Genomic DNA, 13447 nt, shown 5'->3' with positions numbered 1-13447 from the left:
CCCACCCCTGGGCCCTGCCCTGCCCTGGACTCATCCAGCTGCTCAGAAGGAGCTCTACACAGATTGTCCAGGCCCCTCAGCAGAGACCTGATCCCAGGCAGATCTGTGGACAGTTTCAGAAAATGCCAAGTGGACTCTGCCTTGAGGTCTGCTCTCTTGATAGTCCTTCAACCTGGGGGCTGGGGGGCCATTGCTCTTGGCTAACTACCCCACCCCACCAAGCTGCCAGAGTTCTAGACCTAACCAGGCTCCCATTTGTTCGTTCTTCAACATATTTATCCATCGCCTACATGCAAGGGCCTTAAACTTGGCCACCATTTTGCATCTAAGGAACTGACTGCCACCACTGGACCCTGTACAGGTACCACCATCATTTCAAAGTGACCTCATTTAGTCTCAGATCCTTGCCTGTTAGCTATATTTGCATAGAAAAGGTGAAAGTCCACAGGATTCAAAGCTTTCAAGAATTAGGATGTTTAATGGGGAAATGGTAAATACATTTGGTTCTCCATATCCATATAAAACTCTGTAACAGAACAAAGATGCTCTGCTTCATTCACATATGATGAAAGTACCACTTATGGGGTGCCTGGCTGGCTCAGTCGGAAAAGTAGGCGTCTCTTGATCTTGGGGTTGTGAGTTTGAGCCCCACGTTGGGTGTAGAGATTACTTAAAAATAAAATCTTTAAAAGTACCGCTTAATCCCTTTGGCTCAGGTCATGATCCCAGGGTCCTGGGATTGAGCCCCGCATCGGGCTCCCTGCTCTGCAGGAAGCCTGCTTCTCCCTCTCCCACTCCCCCTGCTTGTGTTCTCTCTCTGTCAAATAAATAAATAAATCTTTAAAAAAAAAAAAAAACCAACAAAAAAATACTGCTTAATGATGATGAGGGTATAGATGTATGCACAGACCTGGATTCAAATACCCTCTCATCCATTCAACCTCCTTAAGCTTTAGTTTCCTCATCTATTAAATGTGAATTTCACAGAGTTGTTTAAAGGTTCAGTTACATTGCATGTAAAGGACTTAAACATTCATTAGATGTCAGTTATTGTATATTTGCTGTAGTTTTCAAAGCACTTTTCATGTACTACCTGATTTTATGCTTTGGGAGGGAGGTATGGCGCATATCATCTGCATTTTTGGTATATAAGATAACCAGATTGCTTGGCTGGTGAGAAGTTGAGGGGCAGAACTAGAACTCAGGTCTGTGACTCCCAGTAGCCCACCAAAGTTGTATCTCTGTTGTCAGCCGGGGAAGCGTCCGTTTGGATGGGGTGTTCACACAGGTGGCAGGGAATCTTGAGGCAGTAGCCCAGAAAACTATAACGCCCTAAATGGGGCGTAACTATACCATCATTCCAAAACCTTTCTAGGTCAGTGGCTTTCAAACCTTTGACAGACCCACAGTTAAGAATATGCTCATGGGCGCCTGGGTGGCTCAGTTGGTTAAGCAACTGCCTTCGGCTCAGGTCATGATCCTGGAGTCCCGGGATCGAGTCCCGCATCGGGCTCCCTGCTCAGCAGGGAGTCTGCTTCTTCCTCTGACCCTCCCCCCTCTCATGTGCTCTCTCTCTCTCTCAAAAAATAAATAAATAAAATCTTTAAAAAAGAATATGCTCATGTTATGATCCCATACACTCATACATTGCATTATGTTACTAAAACACTTCATGAAAAAACGCCTCTGGGTATAGTTCATATTTTCCGAACTCCCCTTCTCTTCCTGCATAATTCAGTCCTAAAGCCATTAGGTGGAACAGTGCAAGGTAGCATTGGTGCTGGGGGCTGTCTGGTGTGCATGTCAGAGTCTGAGCAGGGGGAGGAGGGCAACCACATAGAAGGTGGCCTGACGGGAGTTGTCAGAGCCAGTGTGTATGTGTCTGTATGTGTCCCACCTGGAGAATCAAAGTTTGCAGAACGAAGAGGGCATTTGCACATGGGAGCAGCCCAGTCTGGGCTGTTAGAACGTGGGAGTGAGTGCATCTGTATGGGAGAAAGACCTGCGGTCAGATGGGAGCCCAAGTAGGGTGAGGCAGTCTGGGTGTGATGTCAGCCTAAGCAGGGTGATGGACGCCTGCACAGGGGCCAGCCCAGTGCAAGGAGAGTTGGATTACAGCCAAGCAGAACAGTGAATAAAATCTCTGGAAAATCACAAATCAGCTCTCCTGTGGATTTGCAGTCCAATTTCACATTGTTCAACAAGTCCAAATTTGGGACTTTGAAAGAATAATAAAACCAACTGGCAAAAATAAGAGAAAAGAGAAGACATAAATAATTCCAGAAATAACAAGGGTACGTAATTACAGATATCTAGATATTAACATGGTAATCAGATTATGAACTACTTTAGGCCAACAAATTTGAAATTTTAGATAAAACTGGACAAATTACTGGGCGCCTGGGTGGCTCAGTCGTTAAGTGGCTGCCTTTGGCTCAGGTCATGATCCCCGAGTCCTGGGATCGAGCCCCGCATTGGGCTCCCGGCTCGGCGGGAAGCCTGCTTCTCCCTCTCCCACTCCCCCTGCTTGTGTTCCTGCTCTCGCTGTCTCTGTCTCTGTCAAATAAATAAATAAAATCTTAAAAAAAAAACAAAACTGGACAAATTACTAGAAAAATATCACTAAAACAGACTCCAGAAACAATAGGATAGCTGAATAGTCCTATTCCCATTAAAGAAATAGAAACAGGGACGCCTGGGTGGCTCAGTTGGTTAAGCGTCTGCCTTCGGCTCAGGTCATGATCCCAGGGTCCTGGGATCGAGTCCCGCATCGGGCTCCCTGCTCTGCGGGGAACCTGCTTCTCCCTCTGCCTCTGCCTCTCTCTCTCTGTCTCTCATGAATAAATAAATAAAATCTTAAAAAAAAAATAGAAACAATATTAAAACCATCTAATCATGAGGAAAACCCCAGGCCCACATGACTTCACTATTGAGTTCTAATCTTTGAAGGAATAAATAATTCTAAATTTATGTAAATGCTTCCAGAGTATAGATGAAGAGGGAACCTTCCTGAATGTGTTTTCTGTTTTCCAGCAACACTTAAAGCATGAAATTTTAAATGTCTTTTATCAGTATCAATCCAATACCAAAACCAGGCAGAGACAGCATAAGAAGAAAGGAAAACTATTGGTCAATATTACAAACATAGCTGTAAAATTACAAAATATTAGTGAACTGAATTCAGCAATGTATATAAAAAAGATAATATATCATCATTGAGTTTATCTCAGAAATGAGAGGTTGTTTTAACAATAGAAACTCAAATAATATGATCCTTAACATTAACAGATTAGAGCAAAAATCTCACTATCTTAACAGATGCAGAAACAGAGTTTCATGAAGTTTAACATTCATTTAGGAGAAAAGCTAGCACTAGAAGGACTTCCTTAACCTGATTAAGGGTATCTATGAAAACAATCTACAACAAAACTTTTAAAACTATAACCAAAATTAAAGGTAAAATAATTTAATTCTTTTAACTCTAATCAAAAGTGTTTTTTTTTTTAAGATTTTATTTATTTATTTGAGAGAGAGAGAGCACAAGAGGGGGGAGCGGGAGAGGGAGAAGCAGACTCCCTGCTGAGCAGGGAGCCCGATGCGGGACTCAATCCCGGGACTCCAGGATCATGACCTGAGCCGAAGGCAGTCTCTTAACCAACTGAGCCACCCAGGCGCCCTCAAAGTTGTTTTTATTATTTTTTATTATTATTATTTTTAAAGATTTTATTTATTTATTTGAGAGAGAGAATGAGATAGAGCATGAGAGGGGGAGGGTCAGAGGGAGAAGCAGGCTCCCCGCTGAGCTGGGAACCCGATGCGGAACTCGATCTCGGGACTCCAGGATCATGACCTGAGCCGAAGGCAGTCGCCCAACCAACTGAGCCACCCAGGCGCCCCTCAAAGTTGTTTTTAAAAAGGGAAACAGTGGGGGAAAAATTGATGATGAGGTTTGAAAGTTACCTCTTAGAGATCAGGAACAAGATAAAGATGCTTGCTATTATAATTTCATTTCACCTTTGTACTTGATATTCTAGTGAGCACACAGAAGCTCAAAACAAAGGAAAAGTGATGAATTTGACATGTTAAAAACTTTTCAGTGAAAGTGAAAAAGACAACATAGAAAAAGGGAAAATAAAGTTGCAACACATATATCTGACTTAAAGAACATATGACAGGGCGCCTGGGTGGCTCAGTTAAGTGTCTGCCTTCGGCTCAGGTCATGATCCCAGGCTCCCCCTGCTTGTGTTCCCTCTCTCGCTGTGTCTCTTTCTGTCAAATAAACAAATAAAATCTTTTTTAAAATGACCATAAAGAACTAAGAACATAAAAAAGACATCTCAAAAATGGGGGAAAGATTTGAATTGGCATTTTACAAATGAGGAAATCCAAATGATCTATAAATATGACAAAAAGAATTCAGTCTTATTAGTAACCAGGGATATGACAATTAAAACCAAAATAACATGCAATTACATACTTAACCAAACTGGCAAAAAATGACTCCAAATCGACTTGATTTGTGCTAAGGTGACTGCAACTAGTGCGAATGTTCACAGAGTGAAAAGGGCAAATTACATCTTAGTATTAGCATGAAAGAAAATAGTTTTAACTTCAGTGACTCCCTAATAAGGTCCCAGAGAGCCCTAGGGGTTGGTGGACCACACTTTAGGAACTGTTACCTTAAGCAAGGAGATGTACAAGAACTTTCTTAGGAACATAATAGTGCCAAACTGGAGACAACCCCAAAGTCCATAAAAACTAGTGTTACATTCTTACAGGAATGCTATCTAGCAGTGACAAAAAATTAACCACAACCACACACATCAAGTGTTGATCAAAAGAAAGCAAAGTCATGGAAGAAAACACTGTGATTCCATTTGTTAAAGTTCAAAACAGAAAAAACTGTACAAGGTGGTGAGACCATTTTTTCAAAAAAGCAAGGGGGGGGCGCCTGGGTGGCTCAGTCGTTAAGCGTCTGCCTTCGGCTCAGGTCGTGATTCCTGGGATCGAGCCCTGCATAGGGCTCCCGGCTCTGTGGGAAGCCTGCTTCTCCCTCTCCCACTCCCCCCTGCTTGTGTTCCCTCTCTCGCTGTGTCTCTCTGTCAAATAAATAAATAAAATCTTAAAAAATTAAAAAAAATTTAAAAAGCAAAGGAATGATTAACCTAAAGCCAGGAGAGAGATGACCTCAAGCAGTGTGGATAATGTGATCAGGGAGGGGCTTTGCAGGCACCTGCAATATTCTAGTTCTTCACTGAATGGGAATATCATAAAGGTTCACTGTAAACATTACAACTATGTCTTATAGGCTCTATATACATTTTTCTTTTTTCTTTTTATTTTTGTTAAAGATTTTATTTATTTATTTGACAGAGAGAGACACAGCAAGAGAGGGAACACAAGCAGGGGGAGTGGGAGAGGGAGAAGCAGGCTTCCCACCGAGCAGGGAGCCCGATGCGGGGCTCGATCCCAGGACCCTGGGATCATGACCTGAGCCGGAGGCAGACACTTAATGACTGAGCCACCCAGGCGCCCCTCTATGTACATTTTTCAGTAAAAAATTTAATCTGCTAATATCATTCACTCACATAGCTGTCTCTCCTAACATATTATTAAGAAGAAAGGCAAGATGCAGAATAGTATATGTCACTGTAGTAAAAATGATGTGGAAAAGACCACATTAATACTTGTTTGTACCTGCACAAAGTGTCTCTGGAAGGGTACAAAAGAAACTTACAATGATGAAGAGGGGAGTCTCCCTGCCTGTGAAAGGGGATGGGGTGACCAGAAGACAGAGGTGGGGGGTCACCTTGTCTCCCATCTCTCTACACTTTCTTATACATTTTGATGTTGAACAATTCATGTATTACCAATACTAAAATATTTTTAAAGCCCTATACATCTGGAAGTTTAAAAAATACTTCTAAATCAACCTGTATCAAAGATAAAATTGGAAATTTTAAACCATTAAAACTGGAAATTATAAACCATTTCAGAATTATATTGCAACTAGAACATTACAGAGCAATTAGACAAGCAATCTTCTAAATGTTGAACAATCTGATGGGTAAAAAAAAATATTTCATTTAATTTACTTTTCTTGAATATAATTGAGTTTGAGCACCTTTACTTTTTCTCTTCCTCCTCCTCCTCTCCTTGTTCCCCCTCTTCTCCACCTCCTTTTTTTCCTTCTCTACCTCCTTCTTTTTTGGTTTGGATTTTTTTGTGAGTTTCCTGATCATATCCTCTGTTGATTTAAATAATTGTTGTCAGAATTCTGTATATATTCTGGATATTAATTCCATGCAATAATTTACCCCCACACTTTCCCCCCTTTTTTTTACTTTCCCTTTTCTTATAACTTCTGTTAGAGCATTTCTTTTAACAGAAGTTTTAAATTTTGAGAACAAATCTCTCAGTTTTTTATGGCTCTTCTGGGTTTTGTGTCTTGTTTAGGCAGGCATTCTCCACCCCAATATTATCTAAACTATAGTTTAAAAACCTTTAAGATATTTTAACCTTTTCCCTCTAAATGTTTAATTATTTGTACCAGCTGTGTTTGATGTGATGGGGAGGAGGTTCAATCTAATGTTATTTTTTCTTCAGTGGATAGCCAATTATCTCACATGATTTGTTGAAAAAGCCACCCTTCCTTCATAGATTTAAATGTTGCCGCTATCGAAATTAACTAACTAAATAAATAAGCATTGCCTCTAACCATAAACATTTGCACAGATATATGGATGTTTCGCACTTTATTCCACTGATCTGTTTTTATCCCTTCATTGTAGGTTGCTAAATCTGTTTGTGTTATGTTTACATAGCTTTATATACCTTTATATTCATATTTTCATATATTGTAGGGCAAATTCCCACTCGATATTCTTTTTCAGATTTTGGGGGCTGTTATTGAACATTTTCGCTTCCAGAAAAGAATCAGAATTTTATTAAAAATTTTTTTTCTCATTGTTGTTTTAATTTGCATTTCCTTGATCATATATGTTGTAGAGCATCTTTCCATATGCTTATTTAATGTATCTTCTTTGATGAGGTGTCTAGTAAGGTCTTTGGCCTATTTTTTTAGTTGGATTGCTGTCTTGTTGAGTTTTAAGAGTTCTGTGTATATTTCGGATGATACTCCTTTATCAGATGTGTCTTTCAAATATTCTTTCAGAGCATTTCCATTTTTAGGATTTTATGCCACAGATTCGCTTGCACACAGGTACACAGACGTATATGCAAGGAAAATACAAATTACAAATTAGATGATAAAACTGCAAATTAGAAGGAAACAAAATATTTGTCTCAGACTGGGCTCTTGGTTGCAAGCAGCGGAAGTGACTTTGGCTGATGAGCAGAAAGTCGTTTGTTATAAAGAACATGGCTGTGAGGACTAGAGAATAGGCTTGATGATAATCCTCAAGAATTAAAGCCACAAACCACATATATAAATAGCCTGATGTGTGAAAGGCCCAGAAGAATTCTGCTGCCACCAAAAACTAGATGCTAAATTTGCACTGCCACCAAGAACCTGACTGCAGTTGCAACTGTCACTCACACCAGCACCACTAATATCTCTTCTGCATCAGGAACTCAGGCTTTGAAATCCATGCTGCCACCAAAGCCATAAGGCCGAGCTGCACCCTTGCCAGCATAATAGGAATTCTACCCAAAGCCCATTTCCTCCTGGGGTCCCTTTCTGATTTGGAGATTGGCACGGGTACAGCTGGTTGGTGGAGTTTCAAAGGAGACTGGAGAGTGAATATTTCCACGAACATGAAAAATGTTCCAAAGAAGTTGGCCAACCAGAAAACATGACAAATGTCCATCGAAGTGTCTATTAATTGGAGATAGCTAATACATTATGGCACATCCATGCATTAGAAGACAATGCAGCTCTTGAACAGAGTAAGGTAGTTTAAAAAATAATGATGTGGGAGAATCTCCAAGATACAATTAATATGTACCATATTCTGTCATTTGTATCTTAAAAAGAGCTATACATATTTATATATTTGTCCTGGTATACAAAAGTCTGGAAGGATACACAAGACCCTGATAACAATGGCTGCTTCTGGAGAAGGGAAAAAGGAGACCAGGCTGGATGGGGGACGTACTGGTCTGAATTCTGTATATGCCATATGCATATATAATCTATTCAAAATTTTAAAAAGTAAAAATGTTTGCCACATATACAAATTGTGGCCAGTAAACATTTCATAAATTTTATTCACTTCAGAATGTTTGGAAATAAAGCCAATGAACAGTGGGTATTATCTACATTGGGATTAAAAGTGAGAGCACAGATACCACTGAGGCTAATGGTATCTCAGGGTCAACAACCTCAACTTCGTCTGGGCTAAAGGTTGCCCATCTCAAACCCCAAATTGTGAAACAGCATCCATCTGTCCCATAAAACTGGCGTGCCTGGCCAGCACTCCCCAAGCACCCAGTTCAGATCTCTGAAGCTGTCAGTGACTTTGAGGACACAGAGAACTGTTAATAATTATTCCATCCTAAGGAGCAAGAAATGGTCTCCTGCCCACCCCAAAAAGTCTGTGGGAGGGTTTCTGTGATTCTTTTGTGAGAAGTTGAGAAAGATCCAAGCGACATTACGAGGCCAGGAGATGTTATAACAAAATAGTTTTGTTTATCTGGGTAGGAGATTGGGTCTATTAACCACAGCCATTTAACACCCACTGAGTGAGATTCAAAATACTTTCAGCTGAATTATTTAAGATGCTCCCAGAAGCATAAACAGAGTACCCCAACTAAAAGAAGCTCAAACAGTGAGGACATTCATTATTTCACATAACAAGAAGTCTGGTGAAAAGAATTCCAGAGCTGCCTCATTCAGAAGTTCAACAATGGCAGAGTTCTGGCTCAATCTCTCTGACTTACTTAAGACTTTTCCTTCATGGCAACAAAATGACTGTTGCTGTTCCGAGCACATACCTTCACGTGAGATTAGTGAAGGCACGAAGCATGAAGGACTTCCACATTGCTTGCTCTTGTGCTTTCTCTCACTTGCTCGAGTCCTGGTTCTTCTGTTTGTAATCAGGGAGGAAAATCTTGCCCAGAAGCCCCCAAAAGATTTCTCCACCATATGCAGTTGGTCAGAAGTGTGTGACATGCCCACCTCCTAACCAATCTTTAGCAAGGGGTAACAGGATCATCACGCTTGTCTTAACCAATCACAGTTCACCCCCGGGGGAGGATGGGGGATGGGGTGAAAAGGGTTGCCCCTTACTTGTTTGTCTGAAATTCAGTTTTAACTGGCTGTCCTATATTTTTATTTGAGATTCTGGCAATGCTGCTGGGTGACACCCTCATCTTTCCTGAGTCTGTTGCCAGACCATACTTAACAAAATCAGTGTTCCATTAGCAAGAATAAGACAGTGGTGCCTAAAAGTAGCAATCAACCGTCTGTCTCTTTGCTTTACAAGATTTCCTTCAACTTCTGTTCAAGAAAATCCTGGCTCCCTTTGGCTCTCTGCCCCTCCCTATTTGACAACAGCTGTGTCCCTGAGACATGATGGTGAAGGCCCAACTAAATGGCTTTGGCTACTTTGGGTGCCTGGTCACCAAGGCTGCTTTTAACTCTAGCAAAGTGAATATTGTCTCCATCAATAACACCTTCATTGACCTCGATACATGGTCTATATGGTCCAGTATAATTCCACCCATGGCAAGTTCAAGGACACAGTCCAGGCTGAGAATGGGAAGCTTGTCATTAATGGAAAGTCCATCTCCATCTTCCTGGAGGGAGATCTCACTAACATCAAATGAAGTGAGGTCTGTGCTGAACTTACTGTGAAATCCACTGGTATCTTCACTATCCTGAAGAAGGCTGGGGCTCGCTTGAAGGGTAGAGCCAAAAGGGTCATCATCTTTGCCTCTTCTGCTTGTGATGGGCATGAACCATGAAAAAGAAGTATGACAACTTTCTCAAGATCGTCAGCAATGCCTTTTGTACCACCAACTGCTTGGTCCCCTGGCCAAGGTTGTCCATAACAACTTTGGCATCATGGAGGGACTCATGACCACAGTACATTCCATCACTGCCACCCAGAAAACTGTAGAAGGCCCTTCTGAGAAGGTAAGTGGTGATGGCTGAGGAGCTGTCCACAACATTGTCCTTGTTTCCACCAGTATTGCCAAGGCTGTGGGCAAGGTCATCCCTGAGCTGAAATGGGAAGCTCACTGGCATGGCTTTCCATATCCTCACCCACAAGGTGTTGGTCATGGACTTGACCTGCCATTTGGAGAAAGCTGCCAAATATGACAACATCAAAAAGGTGGTGAAGGGGGCAGCAGAGGGCCCCCTCAAGGCCATCCTGGGCTGTGCTGAGGACCAGGTTGTCTCCTGCAGCTTTAACAGTGACATGTACTCTTCCACCTTCAATGCTAGGGCTGACATTGCCCTCCATGACCACTTTGTCAAGCTCGTTTGCTGTGATGAAAATGAATTTGTCTATAGCAACAGGGTGATGGACCTTGTGGTCCACATGGCCTCCCAGGAATAAGAGCCCCAGGAACACCAGCCCCAGGGAGAGCAGGAGAGGCCCAGGTGCTGGGGAGTCCTTGCCCCAGATAGACCTCCTGATATACTGAAAATCTCTTATCTTCCACACAGTTTCCATCCCAGACCCCCTGAAGAAGGGGAGGCATTTAGGGAGCCCTACCTTGTTGTGGACCATCAATAAAGTACACTGTACACCCTCACACACAAAATAAAAAGTCCTGGTTTACATGGCCCAGGGTTTTCACATAGCACAAAGGTGCCCAGTTGTGTGTGTGTGTGCGTGTGTGTGCGTGTGTGTGAGCTGGCAAAAATGAACAGTGACAGAATTGTTTTTTGTTTTTTGTTTTTTAAGATTTTATTCATGTATTTGCTAGAGAGAGAGAGCATAGGCGAGAGAGAGTGAGAGAGAGTAAAAGCAGGGGGAGCTGCAGGCAGAGGGAAAGCAGACTCCCTGCTGAGCAAGGAGTCCGATGTGGGACTTGATCCCAGGACCCTGGGATCATGACCTGAGCTGAAGGCAGCCGCTTAACCAACTGAGCCACCCAGGTGTCCCCAGTGACAGAATTGTTAAAAGTAAGATGTGTGTAGAGCATGTTACAACCTGTAATTTACATTTGTATGAGCCAAAGTTTTAAATGCCACTACCTAGTGTTCTTTAGCTTTGCTGCACGGCCTCTAAAGGAGAGGTAAACAACCGCCCAGCTGCTCCCTGAGACCTTGGATTTTTCCTGATGTGGAAGATTTGAGTATTACTGCCTTTTCAAAGATCACTGGGGATTGAAGAGCACGGTGCCATAGAAATGATGAGAGAGAACAGGAATGTTTCCTATGGGAGTCAATGCTGTTTCAACACTATTTTTATGCATTTATGTAAGGGGATGATTATGATGTAAGTAATGAAAAGGCATTTCTGGGTCCCGATTACAAGTGGGACTGCTGGAGTGTTACTCATAGACATACACAAACCTACAACTCCTTTGCTGAGTCACCAGCTTACCACTGTTAGGGGGCTGCCCCTGTTCACACAGCCCCAAGTAAAACCGTTGGTTTGTCATACTCCCATGAGCTCTGGCCCATAGCCTAGGCAGCTGTTGGAAATTCTCACTATCAGACTAGACGACTCTTTTAAATGTGTCCCCTCTGGGAGACAAAAATCAGATGGCTTGAGTGGATATACTTACTGGGATCATGTCTGATAAACACTTATGTTTTCCAAGGTTGGCCAGCAATAAACTTTATATATATTCATGAGAAAATAGTATCCGTTTCCTAAAGTATATTTATGTTGTAGACTTGATTAAAGAAGAGCTGTATCAGTTAACATGAAAGACTGAATAGGTATTTATCTGTTCCCTCCCAAATCCTCACTATAATAACAGTAAAAAATAAATAAATAAAAAGACCATAAGTTAAAGAGAAGAGAGAAGATGACAGGAGTTAAGAAATGTCAACACAAGGCGCCTGGGGGGCTCGCTCAGTTAAGCTCTGCCTTCTGCTCAGGTCAGGATCCCAGGGTTGAGCCTGCTTCTCCCTCTTCCTCTGCCTGCCACTCCCCCTGCTTGTGGGCTCTCTCTCTCCCTCTGTCAAATAAATAAATAAAATCTTAAAAAAAGAAAGAAAGAAAGAAATGTCCACACAATTCTGGAAAATGAAAGCAGATGGAGGTGATAGAACTGATTGAGTGGAATGGAGAAGCTTAAGCCTGAGGGAGGGGTGTGCAGGTAGAGGTGGGGAGTGGAGGGCACACCAATAAAGAGCAAGTTGATTGGCCCAGCAGAACACAGCAGAGGGTCAGGAGCGGAAGCCGCCGTGAATCTCCGGCAACCGCTGATTGGTTCTTTGTCCCTGCACTTTTGCCTTTCCAGGATGTTTCATAAATGGAATGCAGCAGTATGTAAGTCTTTTGAATCTGGCTTCTTTCATTTAGCGTAATGCGTTTGAGAGTCATCCGTGCTGTTGTAGTATCAGTTCTGTTTTTCCTTTTAATGGCTAACCAGCAATCTATTTTATAGGGTGCCACAATTTTTTGGATTGTTTCCAGGTTTTGGTGATTACAAATAATGCTACTGTAAACATTTGTGTAGTGTTTTTTGTTTTTCAGTTATTCTGTAAACACAGGTTTTTGTTTCACTTGGGCAAATAACATGGGGTGAGATTCCTGGGTCATGTGGTAGGCGTATGTTTAAGTTTGTAAGAAACTTCCAAACTCTTTTCCAGAGTGGTTGCACCATTTTGCACTCTCATCAGCAATATATGAGACTTTTGGTCCCTCTGCATTCTTGGCAGCATGTCATATGGTCATTTGTGTTTTATTTATTTGTTTATTTTTAATTTTAGCCATTCTAGCAGATGTATGGTGGTATCTTACTGTACGCGCGCGTGTGTGTCTTAAGAATACAGTTCAGTGGTTTTTAGTATAGTCACGAGGTTTTACAACCACCACCAGTATCTCATTCCAGAACATTTCCATCAGTCTCTGCTTGCACTGAATTGCCCCCGAAATTCATGTTGAAGTCCCCTACTCCCCAATTTGAAGGTATTTGGAGATGGGTCTTTGGGAGGTAATTCGAGATAGATGACGTGATGAGAGTGAGGGCTCTCATGATGGGATTAGCGCACTTAGAAGAAGAGGAGGAGAGATCTCTCCGCACGCACACACCAAGAAAATGTCACGTAAGCACACAACAAGGCTGTCTACAAGCCAAGAGAGAAGCCTCAGAATAAAACCTACTTTGCCAGCACCTTGACCTTAGACTCCCCAGCCTCCAGAAGTGTGAAAAATAAATTTCTGTTATTATTTTATTTTTTTAAAGATTTTATTTATTTATTTGTCACAGAGAGAGAGAGAGAACGTGCGCACAAGCAGAGGGAGCTGCAGGCAGAGGGAGAAGCAGGCTCCCTGCTGACCAAGGAGCCCGACAT

The 13447-nt window shown here is 42.0% G+C and overlaps 1 pseudogene; it reads left to right on the top strand.

The window, feature by feature from the left end:
• Nucleotides 1-9535: 9535 nt before the first annotated feature.
• LOC118534421 (glyceraldehyde-3-phosphate dehydrogenase pseudogene) lies at nucleotides 9536-10526 on the top strand (annotated as a pseudogene).
• Nucleotides 10527-13447: the final 2921 nt, after the last annotated feature.

Source organism: Halichoerus grypus, chromosome 10 (assembly GCF_964656455.1).
Source record: "Halichoerus grypus chromosome 10, mHalGry1.hap1.1, whole genome shotgun sequence".
Classification (NCBI taxonomy): domain Eukaryota; kingdom Metazoa; phylum Chordata; class Mammalia; order Carnivora; family Phocidae; genus Halichoerus; species Halichoerus grypus.
The sequence above is the reverse complement of the archived record's forward strand: the minus strand, read 5'-3'. Positions and strand labels throughout refer to the sequence as shown.